At 35.4% G+C, this 19,294-nt stretch overlaps 1 long non-coding RNA gene across 3 annotated transcripts in view; it reads left to right on the forward strand.

The window, feature by feature from the left end:
- Positions 1–19,294, forward strand: part of LOC131415287 (uncharacterized) — a 93,023-nt gene that overhangs the window by 20,722 nt on the left and 53,007 nt on the right. For 2 of the 3 annotated variants that reach the window (XR_009222393.1, XR_009222392.1), the window contains exons 2-3: positions 6,131–6,286; positions 13,790–13,899. This is a non-coding gene — a long non-coding RNA (uncharacterized LOC131415287). The remainder of the gene's footprint in view (positions 1–6,130; positions 6,287–13,789; positions 13,900–19,294) is intronic. The other variant, XR_009222391.1, reaches the window with a different exon arrangement.

The raw sequence follows: 19,294 nt of genomic DNA on the forward strand, positions 1-19,294 counted from the left end.
TCCTTGTATTGTTCGTTAATGTGTTACCATTAAGAACAGTGACAGCTGATCAGGTTTGTGAAATTTCATTCTATTCTTAATTTGCCAGAAATTTTTATTATGAACAGACATTTTAACAAATGCTCTTTCTGCATCTATTGAAGTGGTCATATGTTTTTTTTCTTCTTTAAGTTTTAATGTGGTGAATTACATTTATAGACTTTTTAATGTTAAACCATCCTACTTAATCTAACTTGGTCATGCAGTGTTATCAGTTTCATACATATGTGTCTGGATTTGAATATTTGTTTAGAATTTATTCATCAGTGTTCATGAATGAAAAATGTTGCTAACACACGTTATCCTTATTTGGTTTTGGTATTAAGATATCAATTGCTTCATAGATTCTAAAGCTATCTTACTGGGTGCATAAAAATTGACAATTGTTACATCTTCTTGATGGAGTGAAACTTTTATCATTATGTAATGGTTATTCTCTGTGTCCTTTAATTCAACTACTCTGTGTTTCTTTTGATTAATATTTGCCAATTATCTTTTTTATGTTCTTTCTTTCTTTCTTTGTGAGGAAGATTAGCCCTCAGCTAACATCTGATGCCAGTCCTCCTCTTTTTGCTGAGGAAGATTGGCCCTGGGCTAACATCCCTGCCCATCTTCCTCTATTTTATATGGGACGCCGCCACAGCGTGCCTTGACAAGTGGTGCGTTGGTGCATGCCCAGGATTGAACCTGCGAACCCTGGGCTGCCAAAGTGGGGCACGTGCACTTAACTGCTACGCCACTGGCCGGCCCCTGTATTCTTTTACTTTAAACTTTCTGTTTACATATGGGTTAGATTTATTCTGTATAAACAGAATATAGCAGGGTATTGATTTTACATTGAATGTAATTCTCTGAATCTTTTAATTGGCAAGGTTCTGTTTATATTTATTGTGATTAATAGTATATTTGGACTTGTTTCCATCAAAATAAATTAAAATATGCTAGTGTTAGACTTGTTTTTTTCTTTAGTATTAGACTATTTTTTTCCTGTGAGTGTATTAGGTTTTTAAAAATTATTCTTTACTATTGCAAAAATTATTACTCTACTGCTATTTTCATAGTGGTTATTCCAGAAAATTTGCCATGCATACTTAACAAAATTTATATCTTAAACACCTCCTTCCTAGTGATGTAAGGCTCTTATACCATTCTAACTCTGAGCATCACCTTTCCTGCTTATATTGCTCTTGTTGTCAGTGGTTTAATTCTGTGTTTTTTAAACCCTCTCAAATTAGATGCTATTATTTTTTTTATTTTTTATTTTTTTGTGAGGAAGATTGGCCCTGAGCTAACATCTGCCAATCCTCTTTTTTTGTTGAGGAAGACTGGCCCTGGGCTAACATCCATGCCCATCTTCCTCCACTTTATATGGGACGCTGCCATAGCATGGCTTGCCAAGTGGTGCGTCGGTGTGCCCCCAGGATCCTAACTGGTGAACCCCGGGCCGCTGCAGTGGAGTGCGCGCACTTAACCGCTTGCACCACCAAGCCAGCCCCAAGATGCTATATTATTTTACAAATATGAACTTAGGTATTTCTTTGCTCATCATTTCTCGTAGCACCTCAGACCTTCCTTCAAATATAATTTTTTTTCTTCTTGAAGTTTATTCTTTATTGTAGGTTATTGGTGGCAAACTCACTCAGTTTTGATTCTTTGAAATCATCCTTTATTTGTTGAATGATAGTTTTGCTGGATATCCAATTCTAAGTTGACATGTATTCTCTCAGCACTAATGACATATTATTCCCTTGTTTTCTGCCTTCCATAATTACTGTTGAGAAACCTTCTGTCAATCTAATTGCTATTACTTTGTAAGTGATAATGTCTTTCCTCTCTAGATGGTTTTTAAGATCTTCTCTTTGATTTTGGTGTCTGTAGTTAACTACGCTATGTGTAAGCGTGGACTTAATTTCATTTATCCTTTTTTTGATATATGTTATATTTTCTGTATCTTTTATTTGATGTCTTTTGTCAATTCTGGAAATTTCTTAAACATTTCTTCAGGTAGTGCCTCCTGTCTATTCTGTGTTCTCCTCCTAGAATATCAATTAGAAATCAGTTAGATCTTCAAATTCTGTCTTCTGTCTTTTGTATTTTCTGTTGCTTTCTTATTTCTCGTTTCTGTGCTGTATTCTAGATAATTTCCTCTGATCTATCTTCTAGTTTATTAATTCTCTTCTAAGCTGTGTCCAGTCTTGCTCTCTTATCCATCCATTGAGTTTTTGTTATATTTCAATTTTTTATTTCTAAAAGTTATATTTAGTTGTTTTAAAAATTGACTTCGTCAGTTTTCCTAGTGACATGCTCATTTTTGTGATTACATTTTTAAATTTGAAAATGTGACTTAAGTTTTATATACTACATTTGATAATTTCAAACTGGCAGAAAGAGAGCACAATGAAAAATGCTTAATGTGAATGAGGCATTCCATAGGGACATTTACTCTAGTAAGTTACACTAATGATCACTGAAGACTTTGAAAGGCATCATTGTAGAAATATATCACACTGTAAGGAATAAATGGCAAGTTCATAACCAGAAATGTGTAATTTCAGTAGGCTAATTACGACTCATACTGCATTTCTGGGAGTGGAATACGAACACTGTCAAGAAAACTTGGCATACTATTACTGCCATTCTATGTGCACAGAATAAATCTCTTAGGGTTACATAATAGGGTAATAAATTATATTCACAGGACCACTAGTTGTAGGATATTTGCTTCTCTTTCCTCACAATCCTAAAGATGCGTCTGAGGATGCAAGTCAATTCCAAGGTCATTTCTCTTCACATTTGCACCCTCAGCCACACTGGAATGGGTATCATGAAGGCCCCGTTGGCATGAATCATGAGGCCAGCCAGTCCAATCTGGGCACGCTGTGCACTGACTCATGATAAGAGACTAGAATGACCTCCCTAAGGAGGGCGATGGTTGTCGCAGCTGAAGCTTAATCAGGGAGTTCTTACCGCTTCCCCCGCTGGCACTGGCAGCATTTTTCATTGCCAAAATGTTATGGCCATTGAGTACCTTATCAAGGCTGGCATTTCCTTATTTCAGAAAGTGTCGAAAGTAAATTGTTTACTGCCTCTTTTCCAACTTCCATTTAACAAACTCTTTACTTAAGAACATTAAATTTAAAAATTCTTTTAAAAAATTATCCTGAAAGACTTGGTGATATTATCCTGAAACTAGACACTGTGGTGACTAACCAAAGGCCTAAGATGTATTCTTTTAGTTTCTTTTTTCTTTTTTTTTTTTTTTTGTGAGGAAGATCGGTGCTCAGCTAACATCTGTTGCCAATCCTCCTCTTTTTGCTGAAGAAGACTGGCCCTGGGCTAACATCTGTGCCCATCTTCCTCTACTTTATATGGGACGCTGCCACAGCATGGCTTGACAAGCAGTGCATCGGTGCGCACCCAGGGTCCGAACCCACAAACCTTGGGCCGCTGCAGTGGAGTGTGCGCACTTAACCGCTTCTGCCACCAGGCCAGCCCTTCTTTTAGTTTATTTTTCAAATGTACAAACCAAACCAAGAACTAAGCAAAGCATTTGTGCACATTGCTCTTTCAGGGTCACCTAACACCACTAGAGAAGATTCCTTTCAGGCTACCAGTGGTTGCTTACATTTAGAGTGTGTGTGCAGCCTTCCCTCTTGCCTGGGAGGATCTGCGTTCTCATTTAGTGTATGTCCTAGTTTTGTTATGTAAGATAATTCTTTACGTTTCCCATAAAACATGAGTTAGCAGGACAGTAATAGAAATGATTTGGGCATAAATGCTGAAGATAAAGATGCTGTAAAACATTAACTTAGGATGTAACCATTATAACCCATTGCTGGATCAGAACTCAGTTTTGCAGAATGGCGGAAGAAAAGAAAAAAGAAGCAACCAAATCAGACAGTTTGCTTAGGATGAAATGAAAGGATTGTCAGATTTCCTAGTCATTAGACTTAACATTCTCCTTTGGCGATAGCGTTGATAGGCTATCACAGATACTTGGCAGCACGCAAACATTCAACTAATGAAGCACTAGGTAAAATTAGACATCTCCTTTAAATTGTAAAAAGTCACTAGACTGGAAAAAACCTTTGATGTTATTTCTAAATAACTTATTTGTGATATTTCCTTGACACTAGTAATTTAAATATAAAAAATTAGTAATAAGGAACATCCCATGAGAATACCACTCAAGATTCCCTGGGGGAGTTTTCATCTCACTTGTTCTTGGTTTCTAGAGTTATTACAGGATGGAGTAGCATGAATGATCATTATTAAGCTTGTTTTATGTTTTGAGCAGATATCTCGCAGATTAATCCTATATAGCATATATGAAACCAAAACGTTATTTCACTTCATTTGTTGGAGGTCACAGGGAAAGAAGGTGGTTCTAGGTTCTCTCTACGTCTTAAATGATGGAGAAAACAAGGAATTTTAATATATGGAAATCAAGAAACGATCTTCAATAATCGTCCCAACAAATATCCAGTAGCCACACAGTAGAGGTCGAGTTGCCTGTGAAAGCTGAGCTGGGGAGCATGGTCTGGACCCGTCATCTGTGGAATTAGAAGAAGGCAGAAAGATTCTTCCCACCACTTTTGTCCCAAGATTAAATGCATGGGATCTTTATTATATTTTACATTCTTTGGTCATGTTCTAGGTGAAATTTTAGGTATCTTTAACATCCTAGTTTCTTTTAATCTCATTTTCTTTATTTTGGTAGAGACTCTGCAGCAGGGTTGAAGCAGCGTATGTTTAGCTGTCAGATATAAATTCAAGTGCCACAGTCAAACCTTGACCCTGATCAAGTTATTGAAACAACCTTGGCTACAATTTTTTCATCTATGTATTGGGGAGGATAGTACTTAATCCACAGGATTGTTTTAAGGAATAGAAAATATATATAAAGCAACTCGCACATAGTGCACACACGGTAAATGGTAGCTATTATTTCTCAAGTTTTCATGCTTATTTTCCTTACCGATTATAGAGCTTTTTACATTCGTATATGACAGCAACAATTCAGGAAAAGAAAAATCAAAATATATGGATCAAATGTATTTATGGGTGTACCAAAGCAGAGCATTTTAGTTTAGGTTCTTCCTAAACCCATGAAAGGTGAACTTCTTAGAAAAGTGTGTGGCACATAGCAAGTGCTCAATAAATGTAATATATTTAGTATTGTATTATCATTGTCATTTCATTAACAAGTTTATGTTTTTTCTGTGTATATTCTTTCTTTCAAACTATTCAAAATGCTTATATTCCCTGCATGTCACTTAAATTTCTAAGCTTGAAACTCGGTACCTGGGGCTTGAGCTAAGGAATGATAACTAAGACATTGTCAGGGATAGGAAAGAACTACTTTAGCATTGATTGTATGAAATTCTATACAAATCAACACCCAAAAAGGCCTGGACTTCTGCTCAGAAGTTTATGTTCTCTAATCATTATATTATTTCATGCTGAATTCTCAACCTTTTACTCTTAGGTTTTCCAATTGCATAATTATAAATTAATTTTAAAAGATAAAATATAGGTATCAATTAGCATTAAGATTCATTTTGTGTATCAGAGACACAGAAGAAAAGAGCTTTAAATAAGAAACATTGTATTGCTACTGAAAATTTTGGAAGTAGACAGTTCAGGGATGGTATAGTAGCTCTGGAACTCCGGCTCCTTCTTCAGCATTGCTTTGAATTCTTAGTGTTTAAGTGCCTCATGGTTCATCATGGCTGCATGAGCTCTAAACAACCATATACTCAATCAGCTAATAGGAAGGAAGAAGGAACAAAGATGATGAGCCCCTTCATTTTAAGGACACCTCCCAGAAACTGTTCTTGACATCTCATCTTATATGCCACTCATCAGAATTTAGGCATGTGGCCACACCTCACTAAAGAGGCTGGACATTTTAGTCTTTATTCTGGGTGGCCTTATGCCCAGCTAAGATTTAGAGATTTTATTATTTCAGAAGAAGAGGAGACCAGATATTGGGGACAAATAGGACTGTCTGTGACATTTGGGTTTCACCAGAGCTTTAATAATTCTTTCCTCTTATGTTTTCTTTTTCCTTATTTTCTTTTCTAAATAGATCCCATGTGTGGCCCAAGAAAACTGGAAGTAGTAAAAGTCAAATCTCAAAAAATCACTATTCGGTACATTTGGATATAATGTAACTTGTTGCCATAGTTATAATCTTACAGTCCACTACTGTCACCAAGTTGGAGGACAGGAACATGTGCGAAAAGTAAGCTGGAATACAGATAATTCACATCCTCAGCGTACGATCACTAACCTCTCACCGTTAATACCAAAGTTAGTGTGAAACTCATCCTCGTGAATTTCAAGGGCCAGAAGGAAAGTCAAGAACGCATAGTACAGACAGATGAAGATCGTGAGTACTTTCAAGTGATACGTTTATGTGAAATATATATTCTTTCAAAAAAGCATCTTTTGTTTCTTTTAAATTGAGATCTTTATAATGAAAATTGAAGAAAGAACTACTTACTGTGTTAATAATACAAACGTGTGTCTATGCTTCTGTATACTTAAACATTGATTAAAAAGATAAAGGGAATAAAGATGTAGAAGTTTAATTCTTTATGAGTTATATAGTTACCTTTTTATATATAATAATGCTATATTTGCTATAGTTCTTTGTTCAAGTTTTATTATGTTGGACTAAAGAGTTGTTTGGGACATTAGGTTATTTATATGAAATGTTTATTTAAATGACATTCTGAAACATTTTTCATTGTTCAGATAAAAATTCAGTGCAGAATAGAAGCTGCCCTTGCCTTTTAGCACACTGCTGAGAAACTCTCTCATTAGGGTGGCTGTCATGAAATAGATCATACTTTCCCATAGGAACAGTGTTGTAATTGGATACCTTAATAAACAAGGATTTAACAAATAAACCATGCATGTTACCAGAAACTCATCAAAAAAAAGCAAATACACAGTTGAAATAAACCTCTAAAATAATTTAAAATAGTAAAATTACACCTTGAATCCCATAGCATGGATAGAAATGTACTTTTACACTGATTATACAGGGGACTCCTATGTACGATAATGTGTTCTTACAGCACGTAAAATACAGTGGTAGTATATCATATATTTGATCTAAAATTCGTTTGCCAGGAGTCAGAATAAGTGGCAAAGACCTTGGGAAGCCCATTCAATGAATACACTTACTTATTCCTGGAAAAACAGATGTTGAACTTTTTGTTTCTTCATGCAGCTGCTTATGATCTTTGACCATTGATTATGACATGAATTAAATGTTTATAATAACACTTTGTTGCTTCATTTAATGATCTAACAAAGTATTTTTGAATGTTTATTACCTGTGCAACACCATGCATATTGCTATAGAAGAAAAACATGGAAATAGCCAGAGTAAATGAGGAGCTCACCTTCTCTTCTTCAAATCCTTCTCTTTTGTTTTTTGTAGCCCCTCAAGTCCTGCCTATGTTGGTTGCTCTCAAATAGTTGTTCTATTACAGTTACTTTTGTAAGGAGTATTAGTTTGATACAGGTCACTCAGTCAAGGCTGAGGCTGGAAGCCCTGTTTCTGTTTCTTCCAGCTCTTTTCCGTATCCCAGGAAAAAGGAAAGAAGGTATTGGCGTTGTCAACAGGTCATCTCTAGACCCTTCCTCTCCTGCATTTCTATATTTAATTTGGTCCTAACTCCTATTGTTTCTACTTCCAAAATATTAGATGGTTCTTTCTCTTAACTTCCACGACCTATGTTCACATCCTCATTATTTTATGCTGAAGTTCCTGTAATAGTTTCTAACCTTTCTTTGTGGTTCCAGCTTTTCCTGTTCTAATACCCCCCTACTCAATCACTAAACTAATCTTTAAAATACATTTGCATCCTGTCACTCTCTCCACAAGAGCCTTCAGTGATTCTCTTTATCCAAGTCTTGACTTTCAAGGTCTTCTTTCTTCTTGGCTTATACTCTAGAACTAATAACTTTTCCTCCACTGCAGCTCATTCTGCGAAGATGTCGCCTCAGTCAGTCCTGTATGCCAGACTCCTTATATCTGGGCTCTTCCTCATTGTATGCTCTCCTCTCCTGCGTGCCTTTCCACTTGGCTGCCTTTCAGTTTCTTCTCCTCCACTACCCTCCAAAGTTCTCCTCAAGTTTCATGTTCTTCATAAAGCTGTCTCCAACTCTTCCAGCCCATATTACTCTCACCGTTTTGAAATTATTTGCACTTGATATGATCCTTAAATCTCTAAGCCTCAATGTCTTCATCTGAGAAATGAGAATAATAACAATTCTCAGGCATATTAGGGTTAGAAGAAATTTGCATCAAGAACTATTTGTAGCTGCCAGAGAGAGACCTTTAATAAGTGATTATTATTATTGTTTTTGTAATGATTCAAAGCAACTCATTGTGACCCTTCTTTGTTCTCTCGTTATGTTATATATATATTTGTTTCTCTTCAACTGTAAACTACTTGAGAGAAGAAGCCATCTGTTTTTCTTCTATAGCAATATGCATGATATTGAGTAGGTAATCAACACTCAAAATATTTTTAGTCTTTAAGTAAAACAAAGTTTGTTGATAATCATTTAATTCATGTTTTAATCAACAGTAATGTTTTTTTTTTATAAATTTTATTTATTTATTTTTTTCCCCCAAAGCCCCAGTAGATAGTTGTATGTCATAGTTGCACATCCTTCCAGTTGCTGTACGTGGGACGCGGCCTCAGCATGGCTGGACAAGCAGTGCGTCGCTGCGCGCCTGGGATCCGAACCCTGGCCGCCAGCAGCGGAGCGCGCGCACTTAACTGCTAAGCCGCAGGGCCGGCCCAACAGTAATGTTTTAATCAATGAGAGCGGGAGATAAATGCAGTCATTTCTAGAGATGAACAGGTAGATATGTCTTGCTGAAGCATGAACCCGCTCAACACCTTTGGGTGTCAGATTGAGAACTGACATGAGCAAGGAATTCTAAGTTCTGTCAAAACATGAGATCAGAATAACTTTTTTTTGTTTGTTTGTTTAAATTATCTTGCTAGGCCCTGAAGTTGGGGCATGCATCACTTCCAAATAAAAATCTATTGTTTTCGTAGTACACTGGCATCCAGTTAATTAGAACAACGTGTATTTCAAATTATATTTCCTAACAACAACAAATTACTTCAAAAAAGATAGAGAAAAGAAAGACAGAAATAGAATATTGTCCAACAATACCAAGTTTGAAGAGGAAAAAGAATGGTAGAGTCACTTTATTTATCTACCATTAACAAAGGCTAGAATTCATTGAACATCATGAGTTTTATTGTAGTAAAATATTTTTATGGAAATAATGGTTTATTTCATGAGAAAGCGTGTGAAAAAAATTTATCTTTTTATTACTGTTAAGAGTTTCACGAGGTAGAATAGGGCTCAATTCCACAAACTTAGATATTAAGGCTGTCTATATCCTGACTTCTTAGAACTTCTAAGAACAAGTACTAGACCTAAGTTTCTGTGGGATACTATCTTCCCTAATTTACCTCTTCTGGTATTTTATTTTAATTCACTTTATCTGTTCCTGACCTAAAACAATTTTTTTCAATGTTTCCATTTAAAAAATTTTTATTTTTAAATTTATTTATATTTATTATTTTTTATTGAAGTATAGTTGACAAACAATATTATGTTAGTTTCAGGTGTACAACATAGTGATTTGACATTTATATACATTAAAAAATGATCACCACAGTAAGTCTAGTAACCATCCTTCACCTACAAAGTTGTTACAGTATTATTGACTATATTCCCTGTGCCATATATTATATCCCTGTGACTTATTTTATAACTGGAAGTTTGTACCTCTTAATCCCCTTCACCTATTTCACTGAACTGCCCTCCACCCTCCCCTCTGGCAACCACCAGTTGGTTCTCTATCTATGAGTCTGTTTCTGTTATGTTTAGTTAGTTTGTTTTGTTTTGTTTTATTTCAGATATAAGTGAAATCATATGGTATTTGTCTTTCTCTGTTTCACTTATTTCACTTAGCATAATACGGTCTAGGTTCATCCATGTTGTCACAAATAGGAAGATTTCGTTCTTTTTTTATGGCTGAGTAATATGCCATTGTGTATATATATACCACATCTTCTTTATCCATTCATCTATTGATGAACACTCAAGTTGCTTTCATATCTTGGCTATTGTAAATAATGCTGCAATGAACATAGGGGTACATACAGCTTTTCAAATTACTGTTTTTGTTTTCCTCCGGTAAGTAACTCAGAAGTGGAATTGCTGGATTGTATGGTAGTTCTATTTTTAATTTTTTGAGGAACCTCCATGCCATTTTCCATAGTGGCTGCACCAATTTACATTCCCACCAACGGAGCACAAGGGTTCCCTTTTCTCCACATTCCCAACACTTGTTGTTTGTTGTCTTTTTGATAATAGCCATTCTGACAGGTATGAGGTGATACCTCATTGTGGTTTTGATTTGACTTTCCCTGCTGATTAGCGATGTTGAGCGTCTTTTCATGTATCTGTTGGCCATCTGTATGTCTTCTTTGGAAAAATGTCTATTCTGGTCCTCTGCCCATTTTTTAATTTTATTGTTTGTTTTTTTGATATTGAGTTGTATTAGTTCTTTATATATTTTGAATATTAACCCTTTATCAGATATAACATTTGCAAATATCTTCTCCCATTCAGTAGATTGCCTTTTCGTTTTGTTAATGGTTTCCTTTGCTGTTCAAAAGCTTAGTTTGATGTAGTCCTGTTTATTTTTGCTTTTGTTGCCTTTGCCTGAGGAGACAAATCAAAAAAAATATCGCTAAGACCGATGTCAGAGTTTATTGCCTATGTTTTTTTCCAGGAGTTTTATGGTTTCAAGTCTTACATTTAAGTCTTTAAAGCATTTTGAGTTTATAGCATAAAAAAAATTATGTGAATCTCATTTAGATTTTCCTGTTAACATTTCCATGGTGCCATGAATTGTAGGATCTCCAGTACATTTTAGTAAGTTTATCTTCTTAAGATATTTTCTGTTTAATATAATCTTGACTATCATTTTATTTTACTCTCATTTATACTAACTGAATGAAATCAAAGATTTGGTTTTTTCTAAGTTTTTACCTTCTTTACATCTGCACATAGATTAATAAATATTTTCAATTTAAGAAATATCATTGCAAAATAATAAAGCCACTCATCATATTTATCATGATACTGTGAGAAAACTGATGATGTTGTAATAAGCACTTTCAAGGTAAAGAGGAAGAGACTTAGTACTGAGTTTTCCCTGATGTTGTCCATTTTAGTTCAGTTTCTGATTATGATGAACATTTTAGTCTCAGAGCCTGGAATCCAGATTTTCTTAGAACTCCCCAGTGTTTTTCTTTGCTTTGATGTAGTTTCCACATCGATTCCTTCAACCTAACGCAAATAATTATTTTCTTATTTATGTGTTTTTTAGAGTTTGGACAGTAGAGATCAACTTAATCTAATTTCCTCATTTTAGAAATGAAGCAGCTGAGATTTAAGGAGGTTCAGTGAATTTTCCAAATTACACAATTACTGGAAATTTATTGAGTATGTTTATCCAATCATGAGTTGATGAACATTTGTGTTGCTTTTTCTTTTTTGGCTATTATGAATAATGCTATTAATATTCATATATAAGTTTTTGAGTGACACATATTTTCAGTTCTCCTGGATATATACCTAGGAGTGGAATTGCTAGATCATTTGGTAAATTTGTCTATGTTTAACTGTTTGAAGAACTGCCAGACTGTTTTCAAAGTAGCTATATGATTTTGCATTCCCTCCAGCGGTGTATGAGGGTTCCGTGTATGAGGGTTCCATTTTCGACACATTCTCCCCAATACTTGTTATTATCTGTCTTTGGATTCTAGTCATCCTAGTGGGTATGAAGTGGTATCTCATTGTGGTTTTGATTTGCATTTTTCTGGTGGCTAATGATGTTGAGCATCTTTTCACGTGCTTATTGGCCATTTGCATATCTTTTTTGGAGAACTGTTTATACAGCTCCTTTGCCCATTTTTAATTGGATTATTTGTTTTCTTATTGGGCTTTAGTAGTTCTTTATGTATTTTAGGTGGAAGTCTCTTGCCAGATATATGATTTGCAAGAACTTTCTCCTATTCCGTGTGTTGTCTTTTTACTTTCTTGATAGTGCCATTTGAACCACAAAAGTTTTGCATTTTGATGTATAGTTTACATATATTTTCTTTTGTTGCTTTTGCTTTTGATGTCATATCTAAGAAACCGTTGCCTAATCCAAGGTCATGAAGATTTACACCTATGTTTTCTTCTAAGAGTTTTGTAGTTTTAGCTCTTACATTTAGCTCTTTAATCTATTCTGATATAATTTTTATATGTGATGTGAGGTAGGAATCCAACTTCATTCTTTTGCATGTGGATATCTAGTTGTCCCAATCTTTGTTGAAAAGGTGTTGTCTCCTCATTGAATTTTCCTGGCACCCTTGACGCAAATCAGTTTACTGCAAATGTGTGGGTTTATTTCTGTACTCTCAGTTCTAATCCACTGATCTATGTCTGTCCTTATGCCAATACCACACTTTCTTGATTCTGTGACTTGGTAGTAAGTTTTGAAATCGAGAAGTGTGAGTCCTCTCTAACCACTTTTTGATTACTCACACTGTCACCAAAAAATTTGATCATGCACCCCCAAATACATGTGTATTTATAAGTACTATAGATATACTAGTTTATAAATAGGATAGATACACTAATACACTAAATTGTCTATAATATAAAGTATACTCAAAAACTGAATTTAAATGAAGATGAGATAAACTATTTTAAAAATAATATTAATGCTATTTAATAGAAAATTGGCAAGTAAATTTCCATCTTCTCTTATGTCAATTAGATTTTCTTGCAAACTAATCAAAAGGTGTTGCGTATGTTAGGCTTTTAAAAAATGGCGTAAAACTTTCCCAGATCTTTTATATTATTAATAAATAAAATAATTTTTAAAAAATATATTGCATCTGCATCACATCTTTTTAAAACATCTATTTTGTGTGTGTTTTTAGTAAATATATTAAATATCAGTGCAGTAGTTTATATATATTCTTTGATGTGCTGTTGTCACTCAATATTATGGTTATAAAATTCATTTATGATAGAGTATTTAGCAGTCATTTATTTTCAATCTTTTTTGTATTTTATTGTGTGAATATAAAGCAATTTACTAAAGCATTTAGTTTGTCTCCAATTTATTTTTATTTAAAAAAATGCTGCTATGTTGACATCTTAGTATATGCCTCCTGGTACATGTATGCAAGAATATTACTAGAGTATATACCTGGAGGTGGGATTATTAGGTCATATGCTACATGCCTCTTTAACTCTACTCTAAATATTATCAAATTATTTTCCAAAGTGGCTGTACCAATTTATACTCCCATAGCAATGTGTGGGAATTCTCATTTCTTCATATTCTTTTTTATTTATTTTTGAAGAATGAAAAAGTTTGTTTAGAAGATGCTTACTGAGCTTTGTCTGATTCAAACTTTAAAGGAGAAAGTGGTGAAATTCTTTTCTTTGTAAGGACAGCATAGCCAAAGTGGTTTTAAATTTCAGATTTTTATAATAAAACTGAGTGTCTATGAAACATTAAAATCTTATGCCTCAATAGAGAGTTAAAAACCTATGAAGTCTAGAAAAATTTTTTTTTAGAGGGGTGGTTTTTACTCAAACATTTATCGATTTTTTTCCCCCCTTCTAGTGCCAGGTGCCGTTCCTACTGAATCCATCCGAGGAAGTACCTTTGAAGAGAAGATGTTTCTTCAATGGCAAGAACCCATTCAAACATATAGTGTCATCAGTTTATATGAGGTAGTATATACGTACTTTGTATATACTACAATTGTATATACATACAGTTGTTAGTAATTTAATTTTTTATTTTAATTTCTGTCATATCTAGACTAGTATTAAAAAATGCATAATGGCATGCCTTTTAAGAAATTTAATGCCTTTAATAGTTATAATGGTTACTGTATAGAAGCAAAAAAGTTAAAACTTAGTTTTTGAATTATGTATAATTTCAGGATGTGTATTTATAATGATTTGAATGTTTCTAGATTATGTGTTATTATATGTAAAGACGTAACATAATATTAAAAAATCACCTTTATTCTGATGAAGTCCCACTTGTTTATTTTTTCTTTTGTTTCCCTTGTCTAAGTAGACATGGAATTTGAAAAGATCCCTTTATGACGAGTGCCGAATAGTGTACTGCCTACATTTTCTTCCAGGAGTTTTATAGTTTCGGATCTCACCTTCAGGTCTTTGATCCATTTTGAGTTAATTTTTGTGTATGGGGAAAGCAGATGGTCTGCTTTCATTCTTTTGCAAGTGGCTGTCCAGTTTTCCACTTTTCTCTCTCCATTGTATGTTCTTTGCTCTTTTGTCGAAGATTAGCTGCCTGTAGATATAAGGTTTTATTTCTGGAGTTTCAATTCTGTTCCACTGATCTGTGTGTCTGTTGTTGTACCAGTACCATGCTGTTTTGATTACTATCGCTTTGTAGTATGTTTTGAAGTCAGGGATTATGATGCCTCCAGCTTTGTTCTTTTTTCTCAGGATTGCTTTAGCTATTTGGGGTCTTTTGTTGCCCCATATGAATTTTAGGATTCTTTGTTCTATTTCCATTGAGAATGTCCTTGGGATTCTGATTGGGATTGCATTGAATCTGTAGATTGCTTTAGGTAGTATGGACATTTTAACTATGTTTATTCTTCCAATCCATATACATGGGATATCTTTCCATTTCTTTATGTCATCATCAATTTCTTTCAATAATGTCTTATAGTTTTCATTGTATAGGTCTTTCACCTCCTTGGTTAAATTTATTCCTAGATATTTTATTCTTTTTGTTGCAATTGTAAATGGGATTGTATTCTTGAGTTCTCTTTCAGTTAGTTTGTCATTAGAGTATAGAAATACAACTGATTTTTGTAAGTTGATTTTGTACGCTGCAACTTTGCTGTAGTTGTTGATTATTTCTAATAGTTTTCTGATGGATTCTGTATGGTTTTCAATATATAAAGTCATGTCGTCTGCAAACAGTGAGAGTTTGACTTCTTCATTGCCTATTTGGATTCTTTTTATTCCTTTTTCTTGCCTAATTGCTCTGGCCAGAACTTCCAACACTATGTTGAATAACAGTGGCGAGAGTGGGCACCCTTGTCTTGTTCCTGTTCTCAGAGGGCTGGCTTTCAGTTTTTCCCCGTTGAGTATGATGTTGGCTGTGGGTTTGTCATATATGGCCTTTATCATGTTGAGGTACTTTCCTTCTATACCCATTTTGTTGAGAGTTTTTATCATAAATGGATGTTGGATCTTGTCAAATGCTTTCTCTGCATCTATTGAGATGATCATGTGGTTTTTATTCCTCATTTTGTTAATGTGGTGTATCACACTGATTGATTTGCAGATGTTGAACCATCACTGTGTCCCTGGTATAAATCCCACTTGATCGTGGTGTATGATCTTTCTAACATATTGCTGTATTTGGTTTGCCAATATTTTGTTGAGGATTATTGCGTCTGTGTTCATCAGTGATATTGGCCTGTAATTTTCCTTGTTTGTATTGTCCTTGTCTGGCTTTGGTATCAGGGTGATGTTGGTCTCATAGAATGTGTTAGGAAGTGTTCCATCTTCCTCTATTTTTTGGAATAATTTGAGATCAACAAACTTTTTTAAAATTTTAGTTTAGTTTAGTATATGTCAGGTATTGGAAGAAGACAAAAGTATAACAAGTATAACGGTCCTATCAACAACTAACTAGAGAGAGAATGAAATAAGTACCAAATCAGTAAGTGCAAATCAATATAATATATGAATAGAGTATAAAGTGCAGGTTGCTTGGGCACATAGTAAAGTAGAATGGTCTGGATTTGTCAACTGACTGAGTTATTGATGGATCAAGAGTTGAAGACACCTCCAGATCCCGAGCCTGGAGAACTAGGCTCAGTTAATCACTGTTGACTAAGATAGGCAATAGTGTAGAAAGAAATAGACTTTAGGGGCCATGTTAAGAAGTTTGGTTTCAATATTCAAGGCCTTCCATGATCTAATCCCAATTTATATTTATTACTACATTTCCCATTATTCTTCTCCTGGAATTTAAGGAGCCATGTATACGGGATTTTCTTCTCTCTAAGCATCTTCTGAACACCACCCTTCTTTTGCTTGTATCCTTCTTACCTTCTGATGCCCTCCCTTGCATTCTCCTCCTTTGTTACTTCTGTTTATCTTTCAGTGTTTCATTCAAATACTGTACTTTCCCCTGAAGTGTCCTAGGTCCTTTCCTCCCCTGAAATCAGATTTATTTATTTGTTCTTTTGATTGCTTGGACCTCCATTAAAGGACTATATTTAACACTGAATGGAATTACAATCAATTCACACTCCCTAGAAGATTTTGATTCCCCTCCTGGTCAAAGATTTTGTGTTATTCCATTTTGGTTCTCTATGAATCTCTCAGTCTAGAATTTGAGACTTTAAGTGGAAGAGGGGAAGATAATTTTGGAATAAATTATCCAACATAAGCATCAGTTGACTCCTTCTCACCCAAATCTGACCCCTACATATGTTGTTTGAATGTCAGTTTGCTTTTGACTTAGGGCATCCTGTAATAGTACCTAGATCCAACACTGGAACATGAGTTAGGCATCTCAAACTGGATATGTCCACAGTCCAACTGTTAATTTCTCTTCATTCATTCCATCCCATTTTGGTAAGTGAGGCCATCTTTTACTCAAGCCCACAACATCTCACCTATCCTTAATTCCTCCATCTTTCCCCCACATCCAGTCCATCACTGAGTTCTGTCCATTTTTTCTCTTAACATATGCCAATTCTTTTCATTTATTGCCCTCTTCACTGCCCCAACCGTAGTCCAAGCCACTTATTCTCTTACCTGTGCTATAGCTTTACCCCATGGTCTCTGCAGAAGCTCCTAGTGGTCTCCCTACTACCTTTATTGCCCCCTTCCAGCAAATCAATCTTCCACCTGGCAGTGATCTTTTTATAAGGGGAATCAGATCATTTTGTTTTCACACTTGAACATGTTCAAAAGCTCCTCATTGTATGTATTCATGCTTCGTATCTTGGAATACAGAGTGCTGCATGGTATAGCCACTGCCCACTTCTCCAGCCCACCAGTAACTACACTCACCTCACTCGCTGGGCTGCAGCCACACAGGTCTTCCTTCTCTCCATTAACTGCCCAGAACACCCCTGCTTCACGAGCTCAGTTCATGCTGTTTTCAAACTCTTGGCATGGCTGGCTCCTTCACAAAGTTCAAGTCTCCTCAGATTCACTGACATCTCCTCAATGGGCCCTTCCCCAACCATTCTAAATGGCTGTGTATGTACTCCTCTCTCCCCACAGTATTCTTTATCTTGGCACCTTGTTTGTTTCTCCCATGGAACTTAATGTATAAAAGTTATTAATCTACTCATCTCCCCAGCTCCCCCCAACCCCAGTCCAGATTCTTAGCTGTCCAAGGGCAGGGCCTGCATCTACCTGCTTGACCCCAGGGCTCGCAGAATGTCAACGTTCAATCGATATTTGAATGGATTGAATGAATCTGAATTCATGGTGGAGAAAACGGGACAGAGATAACCCTATCATGTTCCAGGACAGTGAAAATTTATGAGCAAAAGCAGTGTGAGAAAAGCCCAGTGTATTGTGAGGCAGTAAATCTTTATCCCCTGACCAAGACAGAAGAAAATCTAATGTCATCGTGTCAAGTATTCAGAAATAAGTTTGGAGGAGAAGGTATAGGCACATCTTAAACACGAAGCTAGGGATTTTGGACTTTGTCCCTTATGCATTTGTATCCCATTAAAGTTTTTATAAAGGCAATAAAACGAATAAGATTAACCTAGTCCTGGCAGGCAGTGCTAGTTCTTATTTTAATTATACTGTATCATAATTGCTGGATTGCTTCTCTCCTTCCCTGCCAGACTTTTACCTCCTTCAGGGCAGGTACCATGTCTGAATCACCATATGAGACCCCAACTCAGAGCAGGGTGGTTGGTACATAAGAGGCATTCAATGAATATGTTTTGAATGGGTTAATAAATGAATTAATAAACTTTGGGGGAGCAGTTATGCTGTCACAGTTTAGATCTGCCTTCTCTGAACTACCCTTTTCTCTGGGGAAATCAGAATGAGGGTCAAGGTAAGCAACTAAGCACACAGAGGTGATGTTGTTGCTGAAGTCCCTCCCACAGCAGCTGGGTGGTGGACGTGGTCTTGTCTCTTGACTCGGAGTAACCTCGTGAGGAAAGTGCAAGAGGGTTGCCGACAGATGCGCTGCCTGGCTCTGACAGTGTCATGCACTGCAGTGATTAACATACAGCAAACATTTTCTTGCTAGAGCTTAGTTGATTGAATCTAAATAGTCTTTCAGAGAGGTCTCCTTAATTATAATGACATGGTATAAATAGAAGAAGAGGAAAGTCATTTATCACTTTGTGTAGTAACAGTGTTATTGTTCATGCACATAAATTATGTTTACCTATTTAAAAGCAAGAAAAGTGCTCACTTTTGCATTTTAAAACTTTTAAATATGCCACATTTAAAAATTATGTCATTACAACCAGTAGAAGTTAGTAATCACCACTAAAATGCATTTTCTTGAATAGTTGTTGAACTACTTATAGTGAAATTCTTTAAAAAATCATTTAAGGGGCAAAATTTAAAGGTACCTTTGTTATATTTATTTTCACACATTCCAGACTCATCCAGTGAGCTTTGAATACCTGTTATGTGGCAAACACCATGAAAGCTTCTAGAGTTGCACTGTCCGAAATGGCAGCTCCTAGTCATGCGAGGCAATTTAAATTTTAATTAATTAAAATTAACTAAAATTTTCAGTTCCTCAGTCTCACTAGCCACATTTCAAGTGCTCCGTAGCCACTTGTGGCTAGTGGCTACTGTATTGAACAGAACAGAATAGAACATTTCCCTCATGACAGAAAGTTCTATTGGACAGCATTGCTCTAAAGAAAAGAAGTAAATATGACCCATCATGAGCACCATAGTTACAGCATCAAGAGCTACTGACACGTGTCTAGGATTTATTTTTAAAGTGGGTGTCTTTGCCCACATTGATGAAAAGACTTAAAAGTGTCCTTGTTTCTAGTAAACAGTAGTCCTATTCAGTGCTAAATCAAACTATGGCCACTGAATGAGAGATGAGGCCTTACCCTTG

The sequence above is a fragment of the Diceros bicornis genome, chromosome 16 (assembly GCF_020826845.1).
Source record: "Diceros bicornis minor isolate mBicDic1 chromosome 16, mDicBic1.mat.cur, whole genome shotgun sequence".
Taxonomy (NCBI): domain Eukaryota; kingdom Metazoa; phylum Chordata; class Mammalia; order Perissodactyla; family Rhinocerotidae; genus Diceros; species Diceros bicornis.